The 15757-nt window shown below is 40.3% G+C and overlaps 1 protein-coding gene across 1 annotated transcript in view; it reads right to left on the reverse strand.

Moving 5' to 3' along the window:
- The window catches only part of LOC122789257 (steroid 17-alpha-hydroxylase/17,20 lyase), a 199618-nt gene that overhangs the window by 18360 nt on the left and 165501 nt on the right, over positions 1-15757 (reverse strand). The window lies entirely within an intron of this gene.

Consider the following 15757-nt stretch of genomic DNA (forward strand, 5'->3'; position numbering starts at 1 on the left):
AGCATGGTCCATGCAACCCTGTAGGTGAACAGTGTGCATTACTAAAGGATTATGCAGCTGGGACAGTGTTAACCTTAGTAATGCAAACCAATGACATATAGTAACAACAGCATCACCCACAGCACAGTGTCAACCGGTGTCATACACACACATGCGTACTCAAGTTCCAAAATGTGTGTAGTACAATGCATACTGGCCACCAATAGAAACTATAGAGTGTTAACACTGGCGAATACAGGGCATGTCACCCTGTCCATGTGTCCAATATGCATGTACATTCAGACAGTGCACCTCCACCATGTTCACAAATGGACACCTGAAAACCTGTGTTGCACACACCCCACACTTACTGTACATTGTATAATGCATGCTGACAACAACTACACACATCAGCCAAGTGGCACATGGGCAAACAAAACACAATTGGAATAAACACTGCTGAAAACTATACAACATTGCTAATTACAGCTTTAATGCATCATGCCTGCTCAGCTACACCTTCAAGGATTTCATTACACTTTACTGCTGACAACATGCTACACATCCAACCATTGCTATACTTTATTAAATTCACCCTGTGCATCAGCACCATGTTAGCCTGTTCCTGCATCAATGTTACAGATGACAGGAGGTGGCACAGGTTTCATCATATGCACAGGGTGTGTTGTTGGTTTGCCAGAGGCCTACACTGAGCCATACAATCGACGTGTGTGTGTGTCATGAGTACTGTTATGGGCCAATGTTTATGTAATGTGTGCGGGTATGTGTTTGCCCTAGGTTTCTGGTTTATGTGTGTGTGTCTGCATGCACACAGTTCCACCATGTGGCTGCCACATACAGGGATTTGCGAGACAGCTACAGACTGTACCTTGCAGGCTTTACAGATCACCATCTCTGGCCACGGATACGGAACCTGTGCCTGGCAGGGGTGCTACAGACAGTATCAGGTACTAATCCAGATTGGGTACTATCCGAAGAGGTTGACATATGTCCACTGGATCCAGGTCCCTGCTGGGACTGGCCAGAGCCACGTGCACGTGGTCTGCTAGGACGGTCTATGGACAGTCCCCCCAACATTGCTGAGGCTGGTACTGGAACTACAGGAGCGGCTGTGACTTACTGGACGTCCACAGCAACCTCCAGCTGCTGATGTTGCTGGCATACGTCCACATCTCTAAAATCCCACACTGTCCTCACACATGGACATGACATTGTGGAGGACATCCAATGTCTCACCCCAATGTCTATCAATTACCTCAGTGTCGTTATGTATGGCACCTGCTAGGTCATGGATACTGTCCTTTACAGAGGTGTAATGAGCCCTCTGTGCCCTTAGCCCCTGTCTGGTGTACCACTCCATTCATGTCTGTGCCTCCAAGACAGCCTGGAACATATGTGTGGTAGAAAGAGGTGTGGCATGTCTGCCAGGGGCATGATGACCAGCAGTGCTCTGACGAGAACCCCTGGGCATCTGCCTATGTGGTACCATTCCAGACATCTGGCAATGGCTGCTATGTTCTGATACATGTGCCATAGATACCACACTGTCCTGGCTAGTGCCAACCATACACTGTCCCTCAGCTAAGGGCAATGGTGATGATGGATGTACAGGCAGTATGACTGTGTGCATGGATGGGGTGGTGACTTGTGTACTGTCAATTGGTGGCCCAACAACAGACCCTGATAAACCTGCCTGTGCCTCAACACACCTATCCTCATCATCACTGTCTGTCTCAGTGACATTAGGTTCCCTGCTGTACTGAACCAGCCCCACATAGGCACCTGTGAGAGGAAAACAGGAAACGCACTTTAAGACCTGAACATGACTTAAGACCACATGCACACACACAAAACTACACTCCTCCCTAAAGCAGACACACAACACCAGCAATCACAGAACAAACACAATAGTAGGTGATGGTGGGGTACAGTATCACAAGCAAAACAGTCATATCACACATTTGAGCATGCAGGATATGTGTTGCTCAACAGCATGCAGTGCAAGTGTAGTCAGTCCTTGTTACTAACAGTATACATGGCTTTGATGCATGTGTTTTGTTATTAGGTGATGGCCCTCCCCCTGGAACACAATGCATACATGGACACAACATTGCTGTGCAGGTATTAATAAGCCTGCAATGTACTGTGCACCATAACTCACAGGTGTACATACCATTGCTGGATGTGCATCTGTGTGTCATATAGGTATCCAATGCTGATTACAGCCTCTGTATCTTTAGCAAATAATTGTGGACACATTTTTAGCACATGCATGATGAGTAGTCACACAACACCATCAGTGGTGCATGGATAATTGATGGAATACCATTCGGCCACATACCCAATGTAAGGTACTTATGGTGAGTGTAGATCATATTGTGGACATGCCAGTTTCATCCATGACATGGCATGCTAAAACACAACTGCATATTTAAACACTATACGTACCCAATATGTGTCATATGACCTAGCCACTCAATAGCATCACAAGACGTATGTGTCAGTTGTGCAAATGGTGATTGGTGTGCATACTGTTTAGAGGTGCATATGTGAGCACACATGCAACATTAAGGTGTATAGCAATGAAAGCTATGTGTAGTACTGTGTTTACAATAACTGGATGGGGTATAGTACCATAGGCCAACATCATGAAGCATCAGGTGGTCACTCAAGGCTACAATTGTTTCACAAACCAGCACTAATCATGCTGTGCCGGAACTGTACTACCTTGGCTAAATTCACCATTTCACAACCAGTTGTTACGTGAGTTTGTAAGGAGGCCAATAAGGAGCATTCCCTGACATGAATGTGTATTGTGTTGCAGAGTGTTTAAATGCCCCATGATAGGCCTCTACCCCTCAGATATATTATGTGTAATGTGTGGATGAGATTTTGGATACTGGAGTGTGTCTTTACAGAGGTTTTGGGAATCCTTTATGTGTAGCATGTTAAAATGCTCTGTGTATGACATAGATGTGTATGTTATGTGTATGTTGAGTATCAACTGTGCCTATCCAATGGTCACTACAGTCTAGCCACATTTGATTGAGATGGTCTGGGTATTGCATGTGTTTGAGGCAGCTAATCACATTAGTGAGATGTGCGTGCTCTTACACCAAACATGCACAGCATGCATTATGGGTAGGTGTGTTACATGTGTACATGGCCTACACCTTAACTATGACATGCACTTTTTATTTACAATAATAAATGTAGAACACACTCACCAGCATCTGTCCGCTGCCTTGATGTCACCTCAGAGGGACCTACATAGAGCTGAGACAGTTTGTCAGTGGCCACAACTGTGGCATTGCTATGTGTTTGCAATCTTACAGTACAACAACAGTTTATATTCACAGGGCTACAGATTATATTCCAAATGATTAGTATTGCACAACAGGCTCCACATCTTTGAATGACACACTCCACATCTCACATATGCATGATCCACCAATACAGATAACAGTAGTCTACAGATATGCCATGTTACCTGCATGCTCCATGTGTGCTTGATGGATGGCTCCAACCTCCATCATGGTGTATGTCTGCTGCTGTTGTTGGGCAGGTGCCACCAGGCTCAGGAGCAGTTCCTCCACTCTGGTGAGGAGGGGATGGATATTAACACCACCTACTGTTGCAAGTTGTTGTCTACGCACATCAGCAGCACTTTGACGGACATTTTGGAGAAGATCACTGCAGTGGTGGCGTACCTGCTCATATGTCCGGTTATGCAGGCCTACCTCATTGACCCTGCAGACAACATCTTGCCACATTGCAGTACGCTCCTGCTGGTTCTGGCTGGTTCATGAGAACATGAGACGGTAGTGCTGAATCATACTGCTAGTAATGATATCATCTTCAGCACTACTGTAACTGGGGTTCCTGCGATGAGCTATGATCCCTGGAAGATATAAATACAAAAATATGTCTGAGCAAGTCATATGGCACATTTAACATTATACAGTACAGATATCACTGAACTGCCATATATAGTAACCTATAAGCTAACCGAGAGTGGAACACTGTAACTGCCACTTATCACTGCTCACCCCACAACTGCTTGAAAGTGCCTTGCTCACTCTCTATCTAATGAACCATGTTCTGCACAACAACAAAATAAAATCACTATATAAGACTATACAAGAGTACCTGGCACACTGTATGCAACACGATGCACCACCTAGCCACAGCAGCTATACATCAAGCTGATGTGTAAAGAAATATATCATCCATCACAATCAGTGTAAGGTCCAGTAAATGTATTACTATTATACCACACAACTTGTTAATGCCAAACCCGTGGCCAAAATATGTGCACAATTGGGAATATAGGTCGCATACTGCTGTAGTACACTACGAATGTTGCTTTACCACACATATGTCAAAGGAAATGTTACAGACATACCCACACACACATCAGACATAGTTACAGGACACAAAGGTGCCTTATCCAGCTTACCTTCTGTAGCCAGTACTGCTGTTTCTTCTCCAGCTGCTTCTTACCTGTCTCTACCCGCTCCGTTTGCCCTATAGGCTCACTCTGCTCCCCTCCCTATCCCCAATTCCCACCCACCCCCAGAGGTCCTACTCTTATACTTACTAGCCACACCCCTACCTCCTCCTACTACTACTCTAAGTAAGCTTTTCTATTGCCTAACTTCTTCCACTCCAACCTTCTACAACCACTCCCCTTACCTTTCCTACCACACCCCTCCCCTACACCATTTATATTTCTTACCATCAATAACACAACTGACATCTTATCTATTCTAATGGATAAATTAAATACCACTACTCAGTTTCAGCAACTTCTCATAATTTTACTGCTTCCACCTCTCATTTATGCTTATATACTCTCCTCCTATGTACACCCATTAGGTCCTTATTTTCACCACCCTGATAAAATAACCACCTCTACTGCTCTACCCATCCTACGCAACCATGCTAACATAACAACAACTCCCAGCTATCTACCAGCAAAATATCATAGAATAGTCCACATCAGATATATTTAATCTCAGTCCCAGGAGATCTCTACTCTTAAATAGCAGGCTACCATATCCAATCTATCTCAGACAACTCCAAACATTAAAAGATGGAGACATTCACCCAAACCCAGGCCCAACAGCAATTCCAATCTCTCTCCCCAACCCCAACCAATCAACTAATTATCCCATTACTAAACCATCTAATCCACTCTTTGTAGTTCATCTTAATATTCATAGCATTAACAACAAAATTACTCAACTCCATGCTCTTTTAGAATTCTACTCCTTTGACATTCTTTGCCTAACAGAAACTTGGCTAAAACCTGTAACAAAAGGCAATTAAATCATCCCACTAGGATACAATATCCTGAGACTTGACCGTGCAACCAAAAAGGGTGGGGGAGTGGCAGTTCTTTTTAAATCTAGCCTACAATTAAGCACTTACAGCATTAAACCACCACTTAGTACCAATGCAGAAATTCTTATATCTAAACTACAACTTAACAATGCCAAAGCCATCTATATTATTTGTATCTATGTACCCCCCCCCCGGTAACAACAATACCACCATAGAAAATATCCTTTGCAGGTTACCTCAACACCTGCCCCAAGAAACCATAATCCTTGGTGATATAAACATTGATTGGAACTGCTGTAGCAGCAGCCACCCGACCAGCAACATCAACCTATATGGTTTTGATCAAACCATTACATCCCCCACCAGGATAGATAAACACAACAAGAAAGAAAGCACATTTGACTGGATTCTGCTAAACAACCATCCCCAATTATATGAAGCTGGAACCCTTCCTGATGACATAAGTGACCACTCACTTACCTATATCATCAGGCATAAAACCTATACTCCCATTCCTACCACAATCAGGAAAATTAGATCCAAAAAGAACTTCAACCCAGATCTCTTCCAAAACAAACTCAGAGCATGCAACTGGTCTCCCCTAAAATACCTCCCTCTGGAAGAAGCTGTTCAATACTTTAATTCTAACTTCTTAGCCATCCTTGATCATCATGCACCAACCCGTAGAATTAAGACCAAGTTGGCCCCATGGCTTTCTAAAGATACCAAACATAAAATTCACCTCGGGAATAAGTACTAGGCCAAATGGAGAATGACCAAAAATCCTGCAGACCAACACAATTTCAAACAACTAAGAAATAACACTAAGAAAGCTATACAATTTGATAAAAGAAATTTCTACCTTCAATTTCAAAAGGCAAACCACAATAACCCACAAAAATTCTGGGCATGCATCAACTAATTACTACAACCAGGTCAATCCAGTACACCAAACCCACTTAACGCTGACCATCAAACTCCCATGCATACTGCCAATGCCTTCAATACTTTTTTCACCGATGCTATCCAAACACTAGCCAGTCAACTATCACCTAATACTTTTACTTTACCTACCTATAACAAAGCCACACCCTGTCCATTAATTTTCCAACCAGTCCCAACAACCCATATTCTTGCCCTAATCCAAAAAACGGAAACCAGACTCTCCTTCAGCAGACCAGCTACCTGCTGAATACCTACAGAAATCTGCCAAGTCAATTGCTTACCTCATCTCCATTCTGATCAATAGAAGTATTAGCAAAGGTCACATCCCTAACATCTGGAAAGTCTCCCATATTATTCCCCTTCACAAAGGTGGAAGCTCCACTGATTTCTCCAACTACCATCCCATAGCCCTTCTTTGACCAAGATCATGGGAAAATGCATCCATAGGCAATTGCTAGACCACCTAATCCATAATAACTTGCTCTCTAACTGTCAACATGGTTTCAGACCCGCCCATAGCACTACCACTGCCCTCCTTTCCTTTACAGATTGTATTAACAAAAATCGTAACTTTAATATGCTTTCCTCGGCACTATTTATCGATCTGTCAAAAGCATTTGACATGGTCAATCATCAAATTCTGATAGATATCCTCAAATCCCTTGCCTTAGATGCACTCTCTATCAAATGGTTCCAATACTACTTAGATCAAAGACAACAGGCTGTACTCTGGCAAAACACTCTATCTAACCACCTACCAGTTAACCTTGGTGTACCTGTACCCAGGGCTGGGGATTCTCTTTTCTCTAATACTGTGGGAAAATTTTGGAATCTCCTACCCAGCGAACTTTCCTCAGTGTCCTCTATGTCACTCTTCAAAAACAGACTGAAACTTTTCCTCAAAACACACTGGTTATGCCCCTGTGCTAAACCTGACTAATCCTCCACTCTTTACTGTGAGCACATCCTATACCTTACCTTTCTCACTCTCTGTTTCATTATTTCCATCCTTCTGAATACTTACTTGTTAAAAAAAAAATATATATATATATATATATATATATATATATTATTATTTTTTTTTTATTACTAAACTCATTTTTTTTTCAATCTGCCTCTTTTATTGTACCTACTTGTATATGGAATTAGCCTGTATACCTCCCCTTTTTTTCTATATTAAGTAATGTACCTACTTGCTATTTTGAATTTTACACTGTATTTAATGCATTTCATATTGTATTGACTTCTGTCCTCTCTGTATTATTTCTGCATTATCCAATTTTGTACTTGTATACACATCTGAAGTTATTTTATATTGTCCTGCAATTTTATTATCATGTGTGTCATGGAGCTTTTCTCCCCGGGCCTCTACTGAAAATGGACATATATCCAGTTAGACTAGCCCGGTCAACAAATGTAAAATAAAAATAAATAAATAAATCTCAGTGTGCTGTGTGCAGTTATTCACAAGGTACAATTACTTTGAAATGTTATTGAGTTTTGGGCAAGACAGGTCCAGTTTATTCACATTGTGCAGTTATTTGCTATGTTTCTTATACTGATAAGAGGTGATCTTGCAAGTCAATATTACAAAAGTATTACAGTGCCTGAGAGTTTTTCACTCACATCGTAAAGTTATTTGAGATGTTTCTTAAAATGATGATAAATGACTTTAGCATTTAGCCTTCTGAACAATATTACAAGAGTTTTAAAGCGCCTGAGAAATTTATTTCACAAAGTCCAGTTATTCAAAGGTACTACGAGTTTGTCCATTAGCATAATTTCAAAAAGCACAAAAGAGATAAAATTCAGAAGCACAAAGGCATTGGACGAAGATAAAAATACTGGCATACGTTTCTGACATGCGTGTATATCTGTGCTTATTTGCAAAATCCTTCACTGACGTGTTAATATGGCAGACGGATTTCTAAAACCCCTACCACTTGTATTTGATCAGAGTATTGCAGAAAACTGGAGAATATTTGAGCAAGAGTACAATATGTTTATGCAAGCAGCTTATGCAGATAGAGATGCATGCACCAGGGCATTTAGTTTGCTAAACCTTGCTGAGTCATAGGCCATAGAAAGAGTGTGTTCATTTGTGTATGCATCTGCAGTATATGAAGGAGAAGGTGAAAACCATCATATTGTTGTACAAGCTAAATCAAGGGAAGACCCAGAGTGTTTGAAGCGCAAGTTCAGACAAATGTGTAACCCCTAGACAAATATTACAGTAGAGAGGCATTTGTTTTACACAAGAGATCAGAAACCAGGGGAAACATTTGCAGCTTATATAATTTACCTGCGAAACAGAGCTAAGACATGTTGATTTGGTGACTTAAAAGATGAGTTGATAAAGGGCAGGCTTGCGTGTGGCATTAACAGTGCTGCTGTGAGGAAGATTTTACTTCATGACAGTGATTTAACATTGAGCAAAGCATAGAGATTTGTCAAATCCAGGAGGTGACAAAAAACACACGAGTATGCTTATGAGTGACAACAGCATGAGTTCAGTTGCCTCCAGAGCAAATGTAGACAGCATGCAACACATGGCGAACAAAAGGAGGCATGTGGCAACTACAGGGTTTCCAGGGAAGACACGTGGTTTTCCAGTAAGTTCTAAGAAGGGAGTTTGCTCTAGCTCAATGCAGTACAAGCATGAATCAGCAAAACCCAAGTCTAGCTTTATTGTTAACTGTCGCAATTGTGGTGCAAATCATGAGTCTGAAAGAAAGAACTGCTTAGCATTTGGTCAGCAATGTCACAATTGTAAAAAAAGGAACCATTTCCAAAAGTTTTGCAAATCAAGTAAGCCTCACACAGTTGTAAAGAAAGATCACACAAAAAAGCAAGTTGATCTAGTAGAGCCAAAGCCGACAGCTTTCTACGTGGATGGTGTATCAGTACTTGATGAAAGAGTTGATGCAGTAAACTTATTAACAAGGAGTGAAGTGTTTTGTACTGTCCGGATTAATGGAATATCCACAGAGCTTAAAGAAGACACTGATTCAAAGTGTAATCTTGTATCAGCAGACACATTTACTAAAGTGAGAATTAACGAACAACTCAATGTAGCCAGTAGTGCGAGACTTGTTGCTTATGGAGGTGAAGACATTCAAACTGAAGGTTCAGTGATGCTTTCATGTTGTTTGGCCGAGAAGTGTTACAACTTGTTATTCTATGTAGTCTGAAGACCAGTGAAATCTTTATTCGGTCTCAAAGATAGTTTGAGAATGCATCTACTTTCTTTTGCTAAACAAGTTCATCATGTAAGTGCATTTCCAAGTTCTAATTTTTCTGAAGCCATTTTCTCAGAGTATGCTGATGTTTTTGATGACAAGTTAGATGTGCTTCCAGTTGTGTATTTCATGAAGTTAGACCTAGAGGTCACCCCAGTAGTCAGACCAGCAAGAAGAGTTCCGATAGCTATGCAGGATAAAGTAAAGGCACAGTTTGATAAAATGATGCAGCAAGGTGTGATTTGTCCAGTCATAGAACCAACTGAATGGGTGTCATCCATGGTAGCAGCTCAAAAAAGGCTCGGAAGAAATCAGAATATGTATTGACCTAAGAGATCTGAACAAAGCATTAAGGAGACCATATAATCCAATGTGTACAGTCGAAGAGGTTGCAGCTTTAATATCGAATGCCACTGTTTTCTCATTCTTGCATGCAAAGAGTTCATTTTGGCAATTGGTGCTTGATTGCAAATCTTTATTTCTAGCTACTTTGGTACTCTGGCAGATATAGATTCCTAAGGATGCCTTTTGGAATAAATTCTGCAAGTGAAATCTTTCAGCGTGAAATAGAATAAATGTTTCTGGGTTATCTGTGTGCCATAATAGTAGATGATTTATTGATTGGAGGTAATGGTGAAGCAGAACATGACAGAAACCTCAAGAAAGTTCTAGACAGAGCACGTGAAGCAAACTTGAAGCTTAATCCCCCTGAAGTGCAAATTCAGACTTCCAGAAGTGTCCTACATAGGCCATTTGTTTATGAGTGCAGACCTGAGACCAGACCCGACCAAGGAAGCAGCTATTCTTGATATGTCAGCACCAGATAATGTAAAAGCTCTACAATGATTTCCTAGGTATGCTCAACTATTTAGGCAAGTTTATACCAAACTTCAGTGAGTTGACAGCACCTTTGAGAGAGCTAATGCTCAAAAATTTTGTATGGTCATGTTTGGAGCAGCACCAGAAGGCATTTAAAGTCCTTAAGCAGAAAATTGCCACCTCACCTACATTAAGATACTATGTTGTGAACAAACCAATTACCCATTCCTGTGATGCTTCAAAATTTGGTCTTGACGCAGTTATACTTCAAGAAGTCAGACCAGTAGCCTATGCATCTAGAACACTAACTAAAACTGAGATGCAGTATGCTCAGATTGAGAAGGAGCTTTTGGCAATAGTATTTGCATGTTCCAAGTTTCATGATTATATTTATGGTCGAGCTGTTCAAATTGAAACTGACCATCAACCTCTAGTTATTATTCTAAAGAAGCCTATGTATTCAGCTCCAGCGAGGTAACAAAGAATGATGCTCAAATTGCAAAAGTACAATTTCAAATTGGTCTACACAAAAAGCAGATTGTTCTATCTGCCTGATACCTTATCCAGATCGCCCAGAAATACGACAGAACAACTTGATGAATTTTGACTTTGATGTGATGTCAGTGCATAATTTTGCTACCACTAGACTTGATGAGTTGAGAGATCACACTCTGATCCAATTTTGCAGAAGCTCAGCTACATAAATGTATGGCCTTTAAAGCAATCTAGTGTACCACCTGAAGGGCAAACCCATTTTCCTTACAGAGGTAAATTGTTGATGGAAGATGGCATTATTTTCAAAGGTCCTAAAATTGTTGTTCTTTCTTCCTTACATCAAGAGTATATTCAGGTTTTGCATCGTGGTCACCCAAGTTCCACTTCCATGAAGAGAAGAGCGAGAGAATTAATATTTTGGCCTTCATTACCAAAAGACATTGATGAAGTACTTTCTTCTTGTTCAGTATGCAATAATGTTAGACGGCATTTGCAAAGAGGACCACTTCAGCGAAGTCCAGTTCCTGAACTACCTTGGTCAACAGTTGCAGCTAATATCTTTGACTGGAACAATCAACACTACTTGGTTTTGGTAGACTCTTATTCAAATTGGTTTAAGATTGATCTACTACCTAACCTAACTTCCACTGCTGTTACCACTAAGCTGAATGGGACTTTGTACATGTCACTAGTAGTCCTGAATATCCTCAGACAAATGGTCTAGCTGAATGTGCAGTGTAAAGTGCAAAGCAACTACTTGAAAGGTCAAAGCATAACAATACAGATGTGTTCTTGAATTTGCTTAATCTCAGAAACATACCTCGTTATGATATTCTTGGCTCACCTGCTCAAAGACTGTTTTCCAGGCAAACTAGAACTACACTATCCATTACTTCAAGTTTATTGAAGCCTAAACCTACAAACAATAAAACCATCAAGGCTCAATTGGTTAAGAAGCGTAATATCCAGAAATCTAGTTACGACAGATCAAGCAGATTACTTCGTCTGTTGAGGGAAAAAGAGATGGTACGAATCCAGACAATGAAAGGTTTTGGTCAAATTGGACAGATTACAGGCATCTGTGCTGAGCCAAGATTCTACTTGCTAGATTCTGAAGGTGCAGAATAAAAGAGGAACCATAAACATCATCTTATTGTATCAGAATCATCACCATCACAATATTGTTTTTGTGATGCAGACTTCAAATCTAAGAGTGAATCAGATACTGGTTCCAGAATGTGTTCAAAATTCTGATTCCATTCCAGAAAATGTTTTGAACATTCCACAGGTCAAACATTTTGCAGAGACAGTTCCAGTTGCTAAACCTAGTTTTATGTCATGCAATATGGGAGAGTATAATAAGCCTAGTGTGAAATACGCAGCAACGTGGACTGGATTGTATATATGTGTGTACTTAGTATTGTATAATGTATGACATAGAATTACCTGTGATTTCTGCATGCTAAATACACTCATAACATTGTATGATCTATTTCTCAAAGAGGGAGGATGTAGATCAGAGTGCAAGTGAAGTGTGCTGTATCTTTAAGAAGCATGTTAAGGCTGTACGTGCACATATAAATCCCAGAAACGTGCACACCCTAGTGCCATTTTGTAAGAGCAGCTACAGTATGAGCATGCATGATCGCAGTTAGTTGGTAGAGAAGTTACTTAAGTTAAAGTCAGTAAACTTCTATAGTTATGTGTTTGTATAGAATAAGGCTGGTTGAGCAGAACCCATGAAGACTCTTCTATTTTGTCCAACGTAGGAGAGATGGCGAGGACGTACCTCTTAGAGATGGAATGATTGATGAGAATGGATACAATGTTATAATCTTTCAGCTTGTTTACTATACTTGCACAGTAGAGAGTTTCAAAGGCTTTGGTTAGATCTAAACCTACATTGTGGACCGTGTAGCCTCCTTTCACATCTTCTGTATCTCTTCTGAAAAAGTTGACTAGATTTAGTAGGAATGACCTACCCTCGACTAAGCCAAACTGATAAGGATCCAGAGCAGTAAGAGTTTTAATGTTGGTATTTAAGAAGTTTGATATGATACATTCCATGGTCTTGTGTATTAGGCTTGATACGCTGATGGGGTGTATATAGTAGATATAAAAAGTGTACACACCCGTTAAAATGCCAGGTTTTTGTGATATAAAAAATGAGACCACAATAAATTATTTTAAAGCTTTTCCCACCTTTAATGTGACCTGTACAATTCAACTGAAAAAACAAATCTGTTAGGGGAAAAAATATAAAAAATAAAAATGTACAATAAGCTGGTTGCATAAGTGTGCACACCCTTAAACTAATACTTTGTTGAAGCACTTTTTGATTTAATTACAGCATTCAGTCTTCTTGGGTACACGCCTGCCATCAATTGAAGAGACTCTGATTAACCCCAAATAAAGTTCAGCTGTCCTAGTAGAATTTTCCTGACATTTACTCCGTTGCCTGCTATACAGCAAAAGCCATGGTTCACAGAGAGCTTACAAAGCATCAGAGGGATCTCATTGTTGAAAAGTATCAGTCAGGAGAAGGGTACAAAAAAATTTCCACAGCATTGGATATACCATGGAACACAGTGAAGGCAGTCACAGTGACGTTGCAAAGAACTGGACGTCCCTCCAAAACTGATAAAAAGACAAGATGAAAACTGCTCAGAGAGGTTGCCAAGAGGCCTACAGCAAAACTGAAGGAGCTGTTGGAATTTCTGGCAAGTACAGGTTGTGTACTACATGTGACAACAATCTCCCGGATTTTCCATATGTCTGGGCTATGGGGTACGGTTGCAAGACAGAAGCCTTTTCTTACACAGAAAAACATCCAGACCCGACTAAAATTTGCAAAACAATACATCGTCTCCCGAAAGCATGTGGGAAAACGTGTTATGGTCTTATGAGACCAAGGTTGAACTTTTTGGCCACAATTCCAAAAGGTACATTTGTCCACAAGTCCAAAAGGTACATTTGGCGCAAAAACAGCACTTCACATCACCAAAAGAACACCATCCCCACAGTGAAGCAGGGTGGGGGCAGTATCATGCTTTGGGGTTGCTTTTCTTCAGCTGGAATTGGGGCTTTAGTCAAGGTGGAGGAAATTATGAACAATTCCAAATACCAGTCACATTTGGCCCAAAACCTTCAGATGTCTGTTCGAAAGATAAAGATGAAGAGGAATTTCACCTTTCAATACAACAATGACCCCAAGCATACATCCAAATCAACAAAAGAACGGCCTCACCAGAAGAAAATTAAAGTTTTGGAATGGCTCAGCCAGAGCCCAGACCTAAATCCAATAGAAAATCTGTGGGGTGACCTGAAGAGGGCTATGCACAAGAGATGCCCTTGCAATCTGACAGATTTGGAGCACTTTTGCAAGAAAGAGTGGGCAAATATTGCCAAGTCAAGATGTGTCTTGCTGATAGACTCCTACCCAAGAAGACTGAATGCTGTAATTAAATTAAAAGGTGCTTCAACAAAGTATTAGTTTAAGGGTGTGCACACTTATGCAACCAGCTTATTCAAGGTTTTTTTCTTTTTTTTTTTCCCCTGACAGATTTGTTTTTCAATTGAATTGTACAGGTTATAGGTGACATTAAAGGTGGGAAAAGTTTTGAAATGATTTATTGTGGTTTTATTTGTTTATATCATAAAAACCTGGCATTTTAACAGAGGTGTGTACACTTTTTATATTGACTGTAGTTACCCAGGTCTGCAGTATGACCATCCTTGTGTAGGGGCATTGTGATGGCTGTTTTCCAAGCTCTAGGAGCACAGCCTTTGGAAGCTCAAGTTTTAGAGGTTTATAAAGTTTATGCTTAGGTGGGGCATGCTTGGCACTATTTACTAGGCAACCAGGTACATTGCAGGGGGCCATGGCTGTGTTTTTTTTGGGGAGGGGGGCTTGAAGAGGGCAGCTACTACTTGTTCCATGGTACTCACAGATATGTGGTACTTTGACAGCAATATCTGTAAGTGATGTGAAGTTAGCATTAAATATATCTGTTGGTATATTAGCTAAATCTTGAGGGTAAAATTAGGTAGTACCTTTATGAATTAAATCTGAACATTGCTGGGTGTTTTTTTTTTCTTAATTTTCTAATGAAGTTAAAGAAAGATTTATAATTATCTTTATTTCCATATGCTATTTTCAGTTTATATTTTTCTTTCACTTTCCTGATCATGTTTATCAGTTCAATGTTTATTCTTTTGATAGAGCCCTTTATATAGGTAGACTGTGATTTGCTGTAGGCATTTATATTTTTTAACATTGAGTTTGTTGATATCAGAAGACCACCAAAGTGGTTTATTTTTGAATTCCTTAGTGTATTTGGTCATCTAGAGGACTGCATATTCTATGGTCTTTAGTAGATGTGGATACAGTTCTGAGGTATATGTAGCCAATGACGCTGCAAGGGAAAGGAAATATAACATTTGAGAGCTCTTCATAAAGTTTTTGTAGATTTGCCTTTTTAAAGACAATGAATTCTGTGGTGTTCATCACCATTTGGCTCTGTGAAAGGCATATCAGTACTGTTTCACCTGGTAGAGTTCATCAGAATAATTACATAGGCCATGGGTAAGAAGCATACAGTCCATGCTGCCTACCAGGATCTTGACAAGGCTTTTGACACTACCCTTCAAGTTGGGATTATAGCAAACCCTCATAATTCAACAGTCACCCATACATAGTTCACTAGATTGGTACCTAGCTAGCTGACAGAATCAATACCATTAAAGTCAGAAGAATTTGCTCTAGATGAAAAATAAAGCCAGTAGTATTCCATAGTGCTCTATCCCAGACCCCCTCCTTTGTGGTACATATGTCTTTGACAAGAAAGTTAATTTCAAAGGATTACAGCTAACCAAGATTGCTGACAACTGCAGATCCCATTCTGATATTCAAA

This window comes from Protopterus annectens, chromosome 14.part0, assembly GCF_019279795.1.
Source record: "Protopterus annectens isolate FY-2018-M chromosome 14.part0, PAN1.0, whole genome shotgun sequence".
NCBI lineage: Eukaryota > Metazoa > Chordata > Ceratodontiformes > Protopteridae > Protopterus > Protopterus annectens.